General features: G+C 44.2%; 1 protein-coding gene across 4 annotated transcripts in view; it reads left to right on the top strand.

Annotated features, from left to right (window-relative positions):
* PLPP4 (phospholipid phosphatase 4) overlaps nucleotides 1–16,927 on the top strand; it is a 440,221-nt gene that overhangs the window by 147,591 nt on the left and 275,703 nt on the right. The gene's annotated exons all lie outside the window — the stretch shown is intronic.

The raw sequence follows: 16,927 nt of genomic DNA, 5'->3' as shown, positions 1-16,927 counted from the left end.
TCAACCCACAGTTTTGTGCCTGTTGAGCACTTCTGTTCACTAAAAGATGAAATTACTATTGAAATCTGTTCTTATTTTCTTGCCACTCCAAACTATACAATGGAACTGGGAATCCCTGAGAACTGGAATTTCTTATTGACTTCAGAAAGACTAATTCTCATGAGGCCAAGCTGTATGGTTAGACTCCTAGCTCTTACTGATGCCGTCAAAGAAGAAAACTTGTCTCTTTGCAAAGTTTCAATTCAGTTTTTGCGTTATTTTCTTTGACATAAAAAGGTAAAATCAATCCAAGAAGAATATTGGCAAACTCAAACCTGTCCGTTTCATTAGTACATCGGTTTGAATAATACATATTTACTGATTGTTTTGTGACAGGACCACAAAAAAAGTTATATATGATATTCTTAAATTGTAATGAAATCGCTGTCAAGTCTTTAGGGTTCAATATTCCTTGAGCAGCAGGTGATAAAATTCAAAAGATCAGTGTGTGCAATTTTCTGGGCTCTGTTGGAATGATTAATGGTTTGGCCTTGATTTGAACTGGGAAAGAGGTATAAGGCAAGATCAGTTATAGGTGAACTTGGACTTCATTACCATGGAGCAATTGGTGATTCAGCGCTGTTCTCTGAACGTATCTGGAGCTAGTGGGAAGGGGACAGTGAGTGAGGAATGCATGGTCTGGGCCATTGGGCTCCAACTGGGCTCAGATGGGGCTTGCTGGCACGTAGTCTTCTAACTGAACTGATACTACAACATAAACTCCTGGCCTTATTAGCTGCTTCATTTGTTATTTTCTGCTTACAGAAGTATATATCCTCACTGTTAAACATTTGCATATTATGAAATATCTGGCTTGCTAAGTGAGAATTCACCACCCCTCTCCCTATCTCAGAGAAAACCACCGTTATGAGTTGGGTATTCTTGCAGTTATTATTTTTTTTAATTTTATTGAAGTATAGTTGATTTACAATGTTGTGTTAGTTTCTGTTGTACAGCAAAATGACTCAGTTGTATATACATATTCTTTTTCATATTCTCTTCTATTATGGTTTATCACAGGATATTGAATATATTTCCCTGTGCCTTAGAGTAGAACCTTGTTGTTTATCCATCCTATATATACTAGTTTGCATCAGCTAATCCCAAGCTCCCAATCCCTGACCCCCCTCACCCTTGGCAACCACAAGTCTGTTCTCTATGTCTGTGAGTCTGTTTCTGTTTTGTAGATATGTTCATTTGTGTCGTATTTTACATTCCACATATAAGTGATATCATATGGTTCTTGCAGTTATTTTTGTGCTCATACTGCCACTCATTTATTTATTAACATAGGAAAGATCAAGTAATATATTTTGAGCTTGATTTGTAACTTAATATCTCTATGCATTAAAAAATAAATAAATAAACAATCTCCATGGGCCTGGGCCTGGTTCGCTGTCAGGCTGTCTCTGGTCAGCAGCTGCCTGGCCCCCGTCCTCACTGTCCAGTCAGGCCTCTTCCAGCTGCCAAAATAGCATTGTTCCAGGATTAATGTTTTCCTCAACGGGAGTCACTTAAGCGCACTGGGCGTGGGACAAGAGGTTTGCTCAGGCACTGGCTTATTCTTGCTGTGTGTGCCTGGTGCCCTGGGACCTTGCCTGGGTTTTTGTTTTTTTCTTGGCGGGTCTTCCTGCTCAAGGAGACTAAATAGTGGAATGGATCAGAATTTGCATTCTGGAGTTGGTGGCATCCAGGTTTCTTAATCTCAGTATGCATCAGTTTCCTTGTCTGTAAATGGAAGTAGTAATGGTACCTACATTACAAATTTGTGCATGTGAGGATTAATTGAAATCCTTTATGTAAAGCACTTAGCCCAGTGCCTGTGACAGTGTACGCTCCCAGTAAATGACAGTTTATATCCTCTTACTAGGTGTGCAGGCTCAGGAGGACAAGGACTGGCTGTCTTTTCCCTGCTGTATCCCCAGTGCTTGGCTCATGGAAGATTCTAGATAAATATTTGTTGAAGGGTTGAATTCCCACTGGTTGCCTGCATTGATCAGGGGTCCTTTAAGGGACCCACTGACCAGGGGTCCTTTAAGACCCTTTCAAGATCAGGCCAGTCCTTCAAGCTGGAAGGAGAATCTAGAAAGGAGAGTTGGAAGGTCAGAGAAAAGTCATTAACCAGCCCTCCAGAAGTACTAACCTGGGTGGAAAAGTCGGAGCTTGCAGGTAAAACTGAGAAACTGCCACTTAGGTCCCGCTGCTAGAGTGGGGCTACCCAGAGGCGAGGCCAGGGCAGAAGTCTCTTGTCTCTGTCTGAGGTGGGCCTGGACGTGCTGTTGGTCAGCAGGGTGGCATTTGGGAAGAAGAGCTGGATGCACTTTGAGGGGAGAGCAGGGGGAGCTGAAACCCACCTGCACTTCAGCATCTCTTTTCCCCTTGCGTAGCCATGACGACCTTCCAGAAGTAATGGTGCTGCTTCCCTTCCCCGTTGCAGATCATAGCCAAATTTCTCCTCTGGCCAGCTCTCCGCCAGATCCATAAATGTGCTCCCAGCTCAGCCAAGGAACCACTGTTTAAAACTGATTGCTGTGCTGGAGTAAAACACAACACTTCGGTCATCAAGCTGCTGATGAATCCCATGGCTTTTTGCCAGGGTGATCGGAATGGCTTCCAACAGCCGGCTCTACCACGCTAGATCTCCTTACTCCTGTGAATGGAAGGGTCCAGGGCCCAGGATGGGTATGCACAGATGTCCATTGTGTGGGCCTGTCTCTGAGTATAATGATGCTGAAGCTTATTAGCTGTGGTAGCAGCGAGGTCTTCTGGGAGTTCTCTAGTCTATAATTGGGTTTTACTGTTGTGGGTTTTGTGAGTGTCAGAAATAATGAGATGACATTAGGATCTGACATGGCATCATTAGAGGACTGGTAATGTAGATTATGAACATGCATTCATATAAGAGAGAGTAATAAATCAAGTGGAAAAATGCTTCAGAAGTAATGAAGGTCGTGTCCAAATATATACTCTTTTGATGTACATTAACACCAGCAATGAATAATTCATGGCCCTATCCTCCGGAGGTTTGTAGGTGCCCAGATAAAATAACAGTTCTCTGGCCATCAGAAAAACCCACGGTGAGGGTCTTTGTTAAGAAGTCTGAAGATCGTTTGTGCCACGGATAGGGTTGGGTGGGATGCTGATTAGTTCATCAGGAGTGGAAGGCAGGGCACGTGATAGCACAGCTTTCCAAAATGGAATTCTCCCGAGCAGAGTTTTATATGCCTCTACACGATTCCAGCAATATTATGGTTTTTGAAAAAAAAATTGTTTAGCAATTTATAACAGTCATTAAATTGCTCTGACTTATGAATGAACATCATTTTCCCCTCCAAGAAACACTGCAAGCTATGTATTTTACCGCACTTGAGAATGAACCAATGCAAATGTTTGTCTCTGGATATAGAAGTTCTTTTCTCATACGCTAGGTATTTATGAGAGTTTGCACTGCTCTGCTCATTATAAAATTCAGAACTTTTAGCACCATTGTTCAGAGGAAAGGGAAGGCTGGGAGCTACATTTGTGGGTTGCCAGTTATGTGGCAACCTTTTCCTACAAATAGAATGTCAATCCAGATAAAGTGTTTTCAAACGCCATGTCTTTTGCCCCCAAGCCTCCCACCCCAAGCCAATCTATCTAATACTATCCCAATGATAGCCAAGTAGCACAAGCTTTTGGGGAGGGTGGAATGTCTGTCAGTGCTGGTCCCTGCCTGTCCCTGTCTACCTCATCTGTCCCAGTGTATCTCTTTCTGTCTCCATCCTTGTCTCTGTTCACTCTGTCGGAAACCCTCTCCTTACCTTAAATTTTTTTTATGCTGAAGGATAATACACATAGAGAAAAGTGCCCAAATCATGAGAACTCAGCTCAGGGCATTCTCGTAAACTCTAATCAGCATCCTAGAAGGCCCCTTGTAGTCCCTGCCTCTCTGCAAGGGCAGCCACACCCCTACCTTCGAACAGCATAGACACATTTGCCTGTTTCTACCCTTGACATGAGTGGAATCACGTGGCTGTTTTTCAGCTGACGTTTTGCTCGTGCGCCGTGTCCGCGTTGTGCGTAGTTGCAAGCTGCTCGTTCTCACTGGGGACACTGTGGCACCGAGTGCGTACACCACAGTTTATTGATCCATTCTGCTGTCAGTAGGCCTTGGGAAGTTTCTGATTAGGGGCTGTTAAGGAGAGTGTCCCTAGGAACATTCTAGAACATGTCCTCTGTTCAGCGTATGCCCACATTCCTGCCATGTACGTATTCAGAAGAAGAAATGTTGGCTTCCTGTTCTTTTTATTGCAGAGTTTACCTATCCTTCAGCCATCTCAATCCTCATCGAAATGAAGAGGGAGACAGTGCTGCTTAGGCCATAAACTCAGGTGTGCAAGAAATATCACTTTATTTTTTTACTCAAATCTAAACTCTAAGTTCTCACACTACCAGGCTGGGGGAATCTCATCCTAGTCATTTAGGGATTCCCTTTATTCCCAGGATTGTGACTGGAGCCAGGAAAGGGAAGGGGCCTCTAGCCGCCGTCAGTCCCTCTGCCGACCAGGTCACCGTTCAGGCCAAAGGCTTGTTCTGCGCTGTGCTGGGGGTGTGCAGCTGGGGGGAGGCTGGGACCCTCGCCACCTCTGACCATCTCCTTCAGGGCCCCCCGGGTCTGACTGCCTCTCTGGGGGGTGCCAGATCCCTGCCACTCTCCTCCTCACCTCAGGAAATCTCTTCTTCAGCGGGAAGACCCTCACTGCATCATCCTGCTTCTCTGGGGCCCCTCTGCCACTTCCTCAAGTTCTGCCCAACTTGGTGGGCCCAGGATTTGGGAAAACAAAAGCCAAGATGTTTCAGGCTGGTTGCGTTCTGCTCTGGCACATTCCTGCCACCTGCTTCAATGGGGAAAGGTGACAATTCAGGAGAAAAATAGAAATCATCTCCAGGTGTCACAGTCTTTGCTTGGCTAACCCGTCGGGAGGGTGGTGGCTGGAGGCACATGTGACGTGGGTGGTGCCACTTGATAAGAGCTGCTGTCTGTGGCCTCAGGCACTGCCCAGGTATGGCGGTCTCTCTTTTATGGGACTCTTGTGATCCCCGTTTGTCCTCTCCCAGGAAGTGGGGAAAGGGTCTCAGGTGGAGAGAAGGAAGGCATGAGAGACTGCAAGCGAAGAAAGAGAAAGATGGAAGCTGTTGGGGGAACATAGGCACGGAGAGATTGTCAGCGAGAAGACACAAGTGTCAAAATACAACAGTTACCAACCCGGGACATGTGCTAAAGTGGCTGAAATGTTGACAGTCTGACAGCCTCATGTCCTGAGAGATGGCTGCAAGCTCCTGTGGTGGGAGAATGCTCACCCCTGTTTTCATTTTCTAGGACTTCTAGAACAAAGTACCACAAACCAGGTGGCTCAAAACAACAGACATTTATTCTGTCACGTTCTGATGTCTAGAAGTTCAGATTCAAGGTGTTGACAGGGCCATGCTTCCTCAGCGGGCTCTGGGGAAGAATCCTTCCTTGTCTCATCCTAGCTTCTGGTGGTTGCCAGCAATCTTGGCCTTCCTTGGCTGGCAGCTGTGACACTCCAATTTCTGCCTGCATCTTCACATGGCCATCTGTGCATGTGTTTTCTTCTAAGAATGCCGGTCATTAGCTTAGGGCCCACCCTAATCCAGTGTGACCTCACCTTAACTCATTATATCTGCGAAGACCCAATCTCCAAATAAGGTCTCATTGTTATAAGGTATTGTCTCATGTGATTATGGAGGCTAAGTTCCACAATCTGCCCTTCAAAGTGGAGACCCAGGAAGGCTAGTGATGTAGTTTCAAGGCCTGAGAGCTGTAGGGCCAATGGCGTAGATTCCAGTCCAGGTCTGAAGGCCTGAGAACCAGGAGCAGGGAGGACAGGAGAAGATTGATGTCCCAGCTCTGTAGTCAGGCAGAGGGAGGGCAAAGCCAGCCTTTCTCTGTCTTTTTGTTCTACTCAAGCCCGCAGTGGATTGAATGATGCCCATCTGCATTGGGGAGGTCAGTCTGCTTTACTCAGTCCACCAATTCAAATGCTAATCTCTTCTGGAAACACTGTCACAGACATGCAGAAATAATGTTTAATCAGATATCTGGGCATCCGATGGCCCAGTCAAGTTGACACATAAAATTGACCAACACAGAGGCTGTTTATAAAGCTGTGAGCAGGGTTAAGAGAAAAAACTGATGGCTAGTGCAGGACCCTGGTATGTTTCTATCACCCCTTGGCTTGAGAGGGCAATTGCTAGAGCCCAGAAGGAGGAGCTGAAGCTGGAGGAGAGGGCCTCCCAACAGGAGCCACGGCCTTCGGTAGAGGGACCTGGCCAAACTGCAGAGACCAAGAATGGGCCAAGGGGCATGGATACCCCAGCCTCACTTTCCTCCCTCCCTCTATTTCCTGGCAGTGCCTCTCATGGGAGAACCAAATGCAAGTCCCGTGGGCACTGTCCCTGAGGAGCTTCCAGGACACAGTGCAGAGTAGAGGAAGGTGGACGGTGGAATTAGTGGGGGTTAGTGTAAACCATCCAGACATGAAGCTGAGGTTCTTCTTCTGGTGTAAGCATGGGGTGAAGAGGAACAAGCCCAGAGAGTGGGCCTTGCCAGCATCCCGGGCTGAGGAAGAACAAGCCCAGAGAGTGGGCGGAAATCCATGCCACTGAAAAAACCCATTTGCAACTAATGAGCTACAATTCATTACAGGCAATTTCTGCAGGACAATTTCTAGTTTTCAGTCAGCAGAATCAGTTTCTTTCTTTCCATGAAAGAAAAAGCAATCTAGACCTTTTTGGATAGAGAGTTAAGAAAACACCAAAATCTTATGGCCACAAATGGTTTTGCCAAGAGTTGGAGCACTCCTAGAACAGAGAATGACAAAGATACTCAAAGGACAGCTGATGTGATTATATTATATAAGTAATTCAAACCATTGCACCTTAGATTGAGTCTAATAATCTAAATATTTCAAATGGATACTAATTTATCTGGATAATTAACTCAAATTTTCTCCTCAAAGCATGGTCTCCCTTTTTTTGTATAGAATATCTAATTTATGAGAAGTAAAATTAAATCAATAGATTTTTCAGTAATATGGAACGTCTTTCTTTTTTTCCTTTTCTCCTTTTGACAAATGAACTCAAAGGTGACATACATAGGTTTTTTTCCACCCGAAGGCATTTAAAACACATTTTTCATGTGTAAGTCAAATGAAACATTACATATTAATCTGTACGGTGAGATTTATTGAGGTTTCTGGAGCTGTTAGGAGTTTTCAAATATGTGCTTAAAACCTTCTGGGTCATTTCTGTGATTTATTGTGAGGTAATACATAAATACATGTTTAGGTGCCCATTAAGAATAGATTTGAGTCCCATAATCTGGAAATTACTCAGTTCTTCATACTTCGTAATACATCACATTAGCTGGTGGTATAGAACCATTATGATATTAATGGTAATAGAAATATACTTACAGGAAGGTTAAAAGACAAGATCCACTTCTAACGGCTCTTTGAGCCACTTGGAGCAAGGTAATGCTTTGCTGGCATATTTGTAAAAATTTGAATAATGAGATTGTAAGATTTTAAAAATATTGCTGAGTGCTATTTTAAAATACCATTTCTTGTAAAATATTTTAAAATACAAGCTTTCCAAATAGCCAGATGGGGCTATTTTTTTCCTTTTCCGTTGTGAAGATGTCCAGGAGCCTGTGAAATGTATGTGTGAAGGGAGTCCCTGATGAAGCATGCCAAGGAAGCTCTCTTCTGCCCTTCTGGGGATGGATGGATGCTATGTGGAAACTGGCAACTGCATCTACAGAAGCTGTGGGAACAATGGCGTGGGGTGTAGTATGAAGACCAGTGGGTCACTTGGTAAAATATGCACGGCGGGGGGTGGGGGGGGGAAGGATTTTGCCCTGAGGGTGCATTAAAGCTCTGATAGTCTGCGGGTTCTCAGTTTAGTTTGGTCTTGATCATGTTGGTTCTGTTACTGCTCCCCCCCCTCCCTCCGCTGAACTCTGTTGAGATGAGTCAGCTTTTTCAGTTTTTTCATTGTGGATGAAGCAATGCAGAAGCAATGCAGAAACTGAGACAAACACCCTAGGAGAATTGCAGATTCTTCACTCTAGGTACATGGTTCAAAAACATCTGAAGATTGGAGTTACTGGGACCCAAATTCTGCTGGGTCTTGAGCTCACATTTAATAGTTTAACATGATGGCTAGCTGGTTTGAAAACAATCCTTGGTATTCATGATCTTTTTTTCTTTTCTAGAAGGCTTAATGTGATAAAATATGCTGACTTCCTCCTGGCAGTAGGGAGCACGTAGGCATTGGTTCTTGGCCATAGGTGCATATTCACATCAGTTAAGGACATTCTGATGAATAAGTATCAGTGCTTAGCCACCTTCCCAAACCTATCGAATGAGATTCGCTCAGGACCAAGGTTTGACTGCCTGAACGGCAAAGGCGAGGTGGGGTGTAGACTACTCCTTTCCCTCGAGTTTAGGCCCTGGAGGTGTTTCTCCATAATTCACCTAACAAACTACTCCCAGGAGGGCATTTGCCTGAGTGTGTTTAGTTGAGTGGGAGGGTTTTGTATGGAGAACACAAGATTAGGCTGGGATGAGTCTCTGACATTGATGGGACTGATCTGACCCATGGACTGTCTGAGTCATAGAGAGAAAGGCTATGGGGAAAGAATGAAGTGATGCGACATCATGGCATAGCTTTGGGTGGGAGCCATGACAACATATGAGGAAGAGAGGATGTCCCCCCTCCCAACACCTATGCATGGGGCATTGCATGGCTTCAGAGCAGGAAAAGCAGCTTGTTCTGGCCCACGAAGGCTGGTGGCATTGCGAAGATGGAATGACTGCCCCCTTTACTTCAGAATTAGCATCAGCACTGTGGACACTGGCCTGCAACCCACCAACCGCCTGGCTTTCTGCAATTGCTTTGCTTTCCCCCTGCATGTATTTTACTTTCTGTATGAATGCACAGGTTAGAACCAGCCTGTCTGCAAAAAGGAAAAGGTGATGTGACTGTATCTATTTGAAGATAAATCCCGCCAACTGTGTAATGCTACCTGAGACCAAACTAGAAACAGTGCCTTGCTCCTACCTCTGTTATAGCTGGGAGTTTCTTATCTGCTCTGGTCCTCACTCCTTAGCTCTCCCACCTGGGCAATCTCTTGACCGGCCAACAATCCATTGAACTTGTAAGGATAGAAACCTGATATTTATTCCTCAAAATTAGAATGAGGGGAAAAATGTAGATAGTCTTCTAGAACTATAGCATTGGAAAGGAATCCTCCCAAATCCCATTTGTTTACTAAGTTTGATGGTGGTTGTACAAGTCAATGTTAGATAAACCAGTGCAAAGGCTGAGGAGCTCATGGGGTACCACATGGGCATCAATCTTTATTTCCAGGTGGACTTGACAAGTTGGAAAAGGGAAAGTGTGTCATAAACATAACAAGATTCAAGCATCCAAGTGTTTTGTGTCCATTTGTTTCTAAAAGGGAAATATTGCTTCCTTATCAACTCACTTTATGGACTGACCACACATAGCAGTTTCTGTGGGTTAAATGATTAACATGAGTCAAAGCATAAAAAACCTTCTGTCTTCAGATATTAGCACTTTGGTGGGATTTCTCCATTCTTGTATGATATTAATTTGCCTCTGTGTGTTCAGGCAGGACAATGCCATTTCATAGTTTCAGCTTTCTTTTTTGATAAATTCACACAAATTTGTTTCAGTAGTTCAAACATGTACAATCTTTTTCCTTTATCCTCAGCTGTTTCTGAATTCAGAATCTTGAGAGTGATGGGTGTTTCCCTAATATAAATTTTCCTAAATTATTTTATAAAATTGAGGACCAAATGTAATTTCTGAACTTCACACAATCAATACATTCTTGCTGTTGCTGTAGCAAGATTGAAGAAGGTTTCAATTACTTGAAGAAAATGTCCTAATTTTAATGAAATACATTGTCTCATGCAAAATTCTAGCCTCCACAGTTTTCTCTATCACATTTCTGACAGGTTTTATAATGCTTATTTCAACTCTGACAGTGTTCTAAGGATATATTCAATTCTTCATTAATAATATATAAATTACCTTTTTTTCAAGGGAGTAACTGGGGTCAGAACCCAGGTTCCAGGCTGCTGGACTGTTGATTTGGTGCTATTGATCAGGGTCTAGTAGACACCTATAAGGAGAGGTGGGGGAGGGGAAGGGGGCTGTCCCTTCCTCTCTGAAATCTCCCTTGCAGCAGTTTACGCTAGCAGCTTGGTTTCTGCCCCTTGGTTCTCTAGTTTATTAAACTAAGAGTGAATTCTAGACCCAAGCTGGCCCAATTAGATTTGTTCTCTTGAGAAAACAAATGCAGAACCAGAAGTAGGTCATGGGGAGATGTTGTGTAATAGAGAATTTGGCCTCTGTCCCTAGTTCCTGGGAGGGAGCATCTAAATTCCTAGAGTATCCCGAGTGGCGGGAATGTCTTTGTTATTCACGGTGGCCAACTGGACCACACCTCAGTTTATGCTAAAATGACTCCAGATGGGGCTGGTCACACCTGAAAGCTCAACCATGTAATTAGAGGGTTGAGCATGGGGCCAGGTGATATCATCCCAGCCTCTGGAGAGGTGGGCTGGAGATCAAGTTCAGTCATCTGGCTGATGGTTCAACCAGTCATGTCTGCCAAATGTAACCCCAACAAAAAGTCTGGTCACCCAGGCTTGGATGAGCTTTCTGGTTGGTGAGCACAGATGTGCGGGGAAGATGATGTGCCCTGATCTCATGGGGGAGGACATAAAAGCTCTGCATTTGAGGCCCTCCCTGATCTTGCCCTGTATGTCTTCTCATTTGGTTAGTCTTTTAAAAGAAAACTGCAGTTGTGAGCATAGTGCTTTCCTGAGTTCTGTGAATTATTCTAGTGAATTATTCAACCTGAATGGTTCGTAAGAAACTTCTGAATTTGTAGCCAGTTGTTCAGCAGTGCAGGTGGCCTGGGGACCCCAGAGCTCATGGCTGGTGTCTGAAGTGAGAGCAGTCTTGCTGGGGACTGAGCCCTTGACCTGTGGAGGCTGTGCTAGTTCCTGATGGTTAACATCAGTATCGAGTTGGCAGTACAGCAGTAACCAAGTTGTATTAATGTAGAAATTTAGAGAGAGCACTTCAGGCTCCTTAGCTATACCACAGCTCATGAGATACTGCAGTATCCTTCCAAGAATTCCCTTTTATCCTTCCCCCACACTTCTTTCTAGCTAGAGTGGGACTACCATTTGCAAGTCAAGGAAACTTTGGTAGTTCAGGCAGGAAAGGAGGCCATCAGAAGCCTGTGGTGCCCTCTCCCAGCTGGGATCTTGTTGAGTCCTACCTGTTCTGGTGCCCTAGAATCTGGCCAGGTGTAAGACCATGGTCCCTGCATGACCCCATCCCATCTTGCATCCTCTGCCCCAAGTCTGGTTTAGGGCTGCGGCCTGACTCTGCTTTTCCTTCCTGGACTACTGTGCTGTTAGCCTGTGCTGTAGTAGATGCTTGTGGGGAATATGGACAGGAGGACCTTGGGATACTTCCTCCAACTCTGACCTCTAGAGGCTGCCCTGGGCTGCTTTTATGTTAAGTTCTTCCATCTGCCATCAACACCATTTTCTGTTTGGCTACTGTTTGGCCTATGTGTTCACATTTTTGGTGTTTTAGTTTTATTTAATGACAGAATAGAAGAATTTTATTGTCTCCCTTTTTTCTGTAATTTCTAAATATTAAAGGCTGATTTATGGGTTACTAAGGGATATCCAATGATCTGTATTTCCAATATGCACTAATGGACAGTAAAATTAATATTTAAAATATTTTCTAAAATATTTAAACTAAATTTTAGGCATAAAACGGTACATACTTTTTTTTTTCCCTTTGTGGCCTCGCCTTATTTCCTGCTCTTTTCAGATTCCTTATGTTATTACTGGAATGCAGTTAATTGGACTGTCAGTACTGTTTTAGCTTTCTACTGAATTTAGAAAATCTTCCAGTGATTTCACTAATCTAAATTACATGTGAAAAAATTTTAAATGTACATGAAAAATTTTATGTGACCATATATCAGTGTTAGGAGTCTTTAGGGATGGAGACATTTGCAAGTTTCTAGAGCATTTCCGATAAGTACCAAAGTTGGAAAGACTGCTTAATGGTTTTGTAATTCTTCTAAGTGCCTATTTTTACAATGCCCTATCTGTCCCTCATAATTAGCAATAGACTTCTTCAAATAAACAAAAAGGGGGATTGTAGTGCTTATTTTAAATAGTCAGGAAGTTACCAACTAGTATTTTATACCAGGGCCAATCTTGGAACAGGGAGAAGAACCCAAAAGATTGATCTGGAGGAGGTCACTGAAGAGGAAAGAGCAGAGCAGTGTGAACCCTGGGGGCAGGAAGCCCTGAGGAGGATTCAGAGGAGTTATGACAGAGAAAAGAAGGGAACGGAGGTGTAAGCTACCCTACAGTCACCTGTTACTGCCCTTGATGTCCTTCCTAACCCTGGCTACAGTTTGCTGCCCAGGGCCTCCCAAGTGAATAAGCATTTATTATGGGAAACCCCTCCCTGGTGGATAGATTGTGTTCACTATGGAACTGTTGGTTAGGGTCACTCATCCCAGAGCTTCATCTCAAAATTCCAGTGACAGGTAACCTACGTGTTTTTTTCCAGTTACCTCAGGTGGATAAATTGATTTCTGATGCTTCACGCAAAGTGATCGGCCAGGGCTCAGCCTTGAGTTTATTAAACCTCCATCCCTACCCATGCATCACCCTTGTCCTGTGGCCAACAGTCAAGCCTGGCTGACATTCAAACCTGGAACCCCAGGAGAACCAGAGAGAAAGATCAATGTCAAGGAATGCTGCAGTTTCAGAGAACTGGAAACTTGGAAACTTGCACAGCTGAGATCTCACTTGATAAGTCAACAGGCAACAGATTTCATTTTTTGTATTGTTGATATGCTTTTTAATTACAAACTTAATACACATTGATTGCTAAAAATTCACACCCAACAGAAGAGTGTAAATAGTGGAAAACTTTTATTCGCTCAACCCTCTTTTCTGTCCAATTCCCCAGGCATAACATTGTTAGCAGTTTGATGTGTACTCTTCTGGACCCTTAGCCGTGCCCATGAACAGAAACACACAGATACACACACTTCCAGGGCTTTTGTTCTTTTCATTTTGGCACGTGTTTTAGAGTTGACCTTTGTACCACCGTCTTGCTCTGCCTTAATGTATTTCGTCATTCCCTATTGGTGGATATTTGGGTTGTCGCCACTTATGTGGTCATTCAGTAAATATTTATTGAGCATTTATTAAATGCCAGCCTCCAGTGGAGGCCAAGATTCCTGCCCTCATGGAGTTTCCTGCAATGGACACATGCACCGCCTTCTTGATCACAGGGCATGTTTTGGGGTACAGTGTGTCGGACAGTATGAGGATTTCACATGTTGAGGGTCCTGCCCAAATACCACGTATCTAACTCTGGATTGTGTCTTTTAAAACTCTGTAACTTTTATTTCTATGCAGAAAGAGTAGTTTCTTTTCCAGAATTCTGTCTCCTGTGGACCTATGTGGAAGTGATTATATTTTAATCAGAAATGCTGAAAGAATAATTGAAGTCATAATGGAAGAGATGGGAGAGTGACTCAGGAAAAAAAGAGGTCCTTTTCTATGTCGTGGACATCATTTCTGTATCTTCAACCAGGTGCCTGGAGAGGCAGCCAAGTCTATTTGGCAATTTCCTCAGAAGAGGCACTACCTGTGCTGAAATGGAAGTCATGATTCTTGGAAGACATTCCCCCAATGTTCCAATGAATGGATCAGTGCAAACAACCTCACTAAACAGTTTCATTTAAGTTGCTTGGGAAGCATTTTCAACTAGTGCCAACTGGGACGGCAGGCCCAGGTGGTTTGTTCACTCACGTCCTTGTAGCTGCAGTGGTTGCCCTACTGAGATTATTTTATGACAATTTGGGTGATCAGTAACACTTTCCTTTATACATTGCCTAAGACAAATGGTCTCCCCTGCTCTTTGGTGCAGGATGCTGGAATTTCAATCAAGTAGGCACCAGGGCAAGTACAATGGCATGAGTTCAGTCATTCATTTATAATAGTCATTCATCCATTCAACAAACATTTACTGTGCCCCTGTTACAGGCACTGATCTAAGTCATGAGGAAGAAACTCAGTGCCTGCCCTATGGAGCCTACAGTGTAGTGAGAACCATGTATCAGATAATCAAACAATGAAACACTAAAACAGAAACTGTTTATAGTATGTGCTAAAAATAAGAGGCACATGGTGATGGAGAGGCTCTAGAAGGAAATCTGACCTATTCATGAGGGATAAGGATGTACTGAGAAAGTGATCCTTGAATGGAGATCTGATAAAGATGGGCTTTGAACCAGGTTCAAGGTGAGAGAAAAGCATTCCAGAAAGATGAAGCAGCAAGTACAAAGAGTCTGAGGTATGAGGGAGCATGTTTGTTCCAGGAATTGAGACGAGGCCAGTGTGGCATTGACTGAAGGTGAACAAGTCAGGATGGGTCTGAAGAGGAGGCACTTAAATCGGTTATGCAGAGCCTGGTAGACATTGCTGGGAATTCCTGTTTTTTTATCCTAATACCAACGGGAAGCTGTTAAAAGGTTTCAAGAACAAGTGTGTGTGTGGATGTGTGCAATATACATGATTTGATTTCCATTTGGAAGGCTCTCAGCTGCGGTGTGGGAGGGGGCAGGAATGGAGACGGAGGAGCAGTTAAGTAACCAGTGAGAGATGATGGAAAGTTGGACTGAGAGAGTAGTAGCAATACCGACCTTTGAATGCAGTTCAGGAGATAAACGTGACAAGATGCAGTTTTGGATTTAGAAATGGAGGTGATGGAGACGTTCAGGGTGAAGGGTGACATTTAAGTTCTTGACTTGTATACCAGGAGGGACAGTGGAGCCATTCACTGAGATGGAAAACACTGGAACAGAACCAGGTAGACAAGGGAGTTGTCATAACTCTTGGAAAACAATGAGTTCTTCCTTTTGGTGCTCTCTGGGGCTCGCTTGTACGTGCCCTGCAGCTCCTCCCCACACAAGGAAGAAGCTACCCCTGAATTTTATGCCACCAGCACCTCCGGGAATAAGCTCTTCAGATTTCTCTTCAATTAACATCACCAAATTGCTATATTTTTCATACTCCTCAGGGAACTCAATTTAACCTCTGGGACTTGAGGGATGAGTAAGAGTTCATGAGGTAGAGAGGATGAGGGAAGGACATTTTGGGCACAGAAATAAGTCAAAGTGCAGGGTATGTTTGGGGAAGGGCAGATGGCTGGGAGCTCCTGGAATGCAAGAGCACATGGACAGGGAAGTGGTGAGAGAAGAGGCAGAAATTTGAAAGGACCAGACAGTAGAGGCCCTCCTGTGCTAAGGAGGTTGGATTTGAACCTGCAGATGGCCGGTGCTGCGACAGATTTCTGAGAAAGGGAGTGGGAGGACCGTCTTATCATTTAGAAAAAAATGACTCAAGGGGCAATGTGAAGAATACATTGGAAAGGTGAGATTTTAGAGACAAGTTTCTAGATTTAGGCAGTTGTTATGGGTTGGATCATGTCTCCCCAAAAACATATGTTGAAGCCCTAACCCCCTGTACCTATGAATGGACTCTTATGTGGAAATGGGGTCTTTGCAGATGTCATCAAGTTAAGATGAGGGCCTTAGAGAGGATCTTAATCCAATATGACGGGTGTCCTTATAAGAAGAGGGAAATTTGCACAGAGACACACACAGGTAGACACACACAGGGAGGATGCCATGTGACAGTGATGGAGGCGGAGATTGGAGTGATGCAGCTGCAAGGAATACTGAGATTGTCAGTGACATGAGAAACTAAGGGAAAGGCGTGGAACAGATTATCCCCTAAAGCCTTTGAGAGAGCATGTTCCTGCCAACACCTTGATTTCAGGCTTCTGACCTTCAGAACTGTGAGAGAATACATTTCCATGGTTTTAAGCCACCCAGGTTGTGGTAATTTGTTACAGCAGCTACAGGAAACTAATATAGCAGCCTTCAATATTTCCCAAAAACCAGCTAGCCTGGGACTCATGCTAAGAATCTTCACAGAGATGGATGTCCAACCACAGGGAGAATTCAAAACTCAAACTTTATTGGTCAAAGGAGGTCCTGACAACATTCAGTCGTGCAGGCAGGTCCTCATGAGGCATGCTGCTACCGGCAGTGGAACCATGATCACCTTCTGCCTCACTGGACTCGACGAAGCCACTCTCAGGAGAGAGGGAGCAGTCACACTGAGACAGCCACGTGCTCCACTGAAACCCCAACTCACACCTGGAGTGCTAAGAGCTATAATGGAAATGCAAGAGTTATGACATACTCCGGATGCTTCTGAGGCTTTACAGCCTGAGGGTTGGTCTCTGACAACTAAAGTTGAGTCAGACTTGCCACTTGCCTCGCATGGTGAGGTTGCTGGTGGGGTGAGAAGGAAGCTTCTAGTCCTACCTTCGGGTTTAAGCTGCTGCCTCCCCCTGTCACTGACTGCAGTGGCAGGGTAAAAATGAAAGTGAGAACCTCACTCCATAATTAAAGAATGCAAATCAGAGCAACTAAGGGATGCCATTGTTCACCCATCAAATTGGAAAACAATGAAAGGAAGTGCTGTTGAGGACAGGGGAAGGAGGCTGTGTGGCTGTCAGTCTCAGAACGCTGGCGGGAGTGGAAATGTTTGCAGCCTCTTAGGAGGATAATCTGGTAATGTCTACCAAAATGTTTAATGCATGTACACTTTCCTGTACATTGCAGGTAAGTTCCTACATGAGTATGAATTCACCCTATGGT

The sequence above is a fragment of the Eubalaena glacialis genome, chromosome 1, assembly GCF_028564815.1.
Source record: "Eubalaena glacialis isolate mEubGla1 chromosome 1, mEubGla1.1.hap2.+ XY, whole genome shotgun sequence".
Lineage (NCBI taxonomy): Eukaryota > Metazoa > Chordata > Mammalia > Artiodactyla > Balaenidae > Eubalaena > Eubalaena glacialis.
The sequence above is the reverse complement of the archived record's forward strand: the minus strand, read 5'-3'. Positions and strand labels throughout refer to the sequence as shown.